The following is a 3109-nucleotide window of genomic DNA, read 5'->3' on the forward strand; positions in this document are numbered from 1 at the left end:
TGCCTGTCTACCAGTCACAGCTTCAAACACAATACTTGCCTACGTTCCAATCGCTCATTGCAACTGCAACTAAGGTGGAAGACTTAATCCAGTTGGGTCAACTCAAAGAATACTCATACAAGAAGCCGAATCATGCTGGACTTTGAAAAACCGTCTACAAGAACTGGTCGACAATGGGTCCATCATCCCCAAGAGCAAGCTAAACATCAACCAATCCCTTGCCTAACCATGGGATTAATGAAAAAAATTACTAAACAAGAATCGTTCGATCCTTTCGAACTTTTTCTTAGAAATGAATAAAGTTTGTGTCTGAGAAGGTTGAGATCAAGCCTCCAAAAGAACAAAAGAATTATTCAAAACCAACAACAACATGTCTGATCGATTGAAGCATCGAGAAAAACAAAGTCACTACAATCCTAGTCCATTACAGTCCACCTAAAGTCTATCTTTTAGGGTCTAGTTTTTTCTTTTCATTTTCATTTCCATTCAAGTTTTCATTTGTAAATCTAAGTGTCTTTTGTACACAAATTTTGTCTTATCAATAAAAAGGGATCAGTTTACATTCCAATCATGTTTATACTCTTTCCCTATCCTTTCCTGTGAAAGCACAAAAAAAAAAATCGAAAAATAAAAAAAATTGAAAAAAAATGATGACAAAAAAGATAATAAAAATTGGCAAAGAAAAATGCATTCATCCTTTCATTTGCTCTGCATCAATCAAAGCTGGGGGCATCCTAAGAAGCACCATCAAAGGGGAAGTTTTGAAGGGTAATCATGGAAAGGATTCAGCAAAGGGTACGCAAGACTTCAAACAGTACCGAGGCAAAGCCGATTGAAGGGGTTAGGGCCAGAATGGTTTCTCCGAAAACCCAGGAATGGAAGATGCTCCGACAGAGAGGTGTCTGAATTTTGAGCTCAAAAGCGACAGAATAAAGAAGTTATGTTTGGAATTGGGTTGGGTCTGCACGAAGTCGCAATGCTATCCATACACTACTCAAGTCATCTCAGAATCAAGTTGCTTCGAAATTCTTTATGGAGAGGCTGCTTCTAAGCAAAGCAAAAGGAAAAAAAAAATGGGTCAAAAGGAACTTCTGCACAAAAGAAAGAAATCAAGGACAAAGCTACAGGAAATCAAGTTGTTAAAAACGGGTCAACTGCAAGCTCTCCGTTAAATTCAAGCCCATCAAGGGTAGATGACAAATCATTTCAGCCATAAGGACAAAGACCAAGCGGCTGCTCACATTTAAAAAAAAAAGCAAGTTAAAAGAAGCAGTCATTTCCATGAATTGGATGACAACAAACACCTTGAAAATCAAGCGCCAGGCATGGCACAAGTACAAGTGTCCTTATAAACAAGGATCGTTTCTCAAAACAAGGAAAAGGAAGAGTCTCCTCAAAATTCCTTATGGAGAGGAGAACCATTGAGGAAATAAGTTTCAAGTTCAGAGGAAGATAAAATTCAAGAAAAGGAATCAAATTAACCTCAAGAACTCAAACATGGCGAAGCCACAAACTCAAAGCATAAAGCTTCTTCAACACTCAAGCCACTCAAGTTACCACCACAATGCGGGTATTCAAAACTCTTTGTGATGAGTACAAGTCATATTTCAGTCAACCAGTGGTAAAACCACTACAACAACAAAGTCAGATTTGCCTAGGGTCATCACTATCATACGAGCTCGAGTCAATAAGTTGATTCTGCATCAACATCAAGTCGGGAAGGAATCCCGCAAAGACATCAAGCCGGGAAGGAATCCCGCGAAGAAATCAAGTCAAAAATGAATTCTGCATCAACATCAAGTCGGGAAAGAATCCCGCAAAGACATCCAGTCGGGAAGGAATCCCGCAAAGACATCAAGCCGGGAAGGAATCCCGCAAAGACATGAAGCCGGGAAGAAATCTCGCAAAAAAATCAAGTCAGAAATGAATTCTGTATTAATATCAAGTCGGGAAGGAATCCCGAAGAAATCAAATCGGAAATGAATTCCACAATCAGCATTAAGGCGGAATTGAATTTTGCCCCAACAGCAAGTCGAAAATAAATTCCGCACCAAGACGGAAAGGAATTCCGCACTAACATCAAGACAGAGATGAATTCCGCACCAGCCGAGCACGAAGTTCGCATCCCGGAAGGAACTACGAAAGACCTGATTCTCCCCATCCCCCGAAGAGTTCTTGGAGATACGTAGGCAGCCGTAAAGGCGCGGTCACAAACATGAGTTTGCATTTTCTCTTTGCCAAAATAAAAATAAATAAATAAAAAAAGAGAAGAAAAGAAAAATAAAAGCTGGAGTTGAAGACCCGAAAGGGCGGCTTCAGGCAAGAATTGAGCCCGCTAGGCTGAAAACCCGAAAGGGCGGTCTAGGCAAAAGTTAGGGCAAAGAGCCTGCTAGAGTCGAAAACCCGAAAGGGCGGCTACTAGGCAAAAGTTAAGGCAAAAAAAAAAAAAGTGCTTTCATGAATTCTTTTAGAGAGTACATTTTTGTAGGATAAACAGCAAAGTATGTCCTTAAAAAAAAAATCCCTTTCAAAGGTCTCCTTGGGAGTATATAAATCATTTTTTCCAGGAATCACCGAGTTCCTTCGAGTCAAAACTCACAACAAGAAAAATTTGAGTCTCTAAATCGAGTCTCCAATGAGTCTCTAAAATCAAGACTCCATCACCAGTGGTCATTCCACAACGAGTCACAACAATCGAGTCATTCTGAAAAGTTTGTTTTGAAAGCGTCACTCTTTGAGTCATTCCTCAAAAAAAAGAGAGAGAGAGGAAAATGTCAATTCAATCCCCGGGGTTTCCAAAATAACCCTAAAAAATGTGTCAAACATAATCGTTGAGAGGTAATTCTTTAATATCTCGTCTCCACTCGGACCATCGTTTCTTCGATCCTTTCAGACGAACGATGTCATCCACATTGTCCGTTTCCTCGAGTCATATAAGTGGCTTTGTTCTCTTTGATTCCTCAATCGATTGGACAAGTGCAACACCAATGTTTTGAAGTATTCCATGGTCAGCACCATCCTAGGGGCAAGAAGTGATAAGAACCTTCACCATTCTCCCATCACAGAAGTAATCACGAATTTTTAGTCTTTCATTAAGAAGAAATTCTAT

Source organism: Jatropha curcas, chromosome 6, assembly GCF_041381405.1.
Source record: "Jatropha curcas cultivar XTBG-Jc1 chromosome 6, XTBG_Jcur_1.0, whole genome shotgun sequence".
NCBI lineage: Eukaryota > Viridiplantae > Streptophyta > Magnoliopsida > Malpighiales > Euphorbiaceae > Jatropha > Jatropha curcas.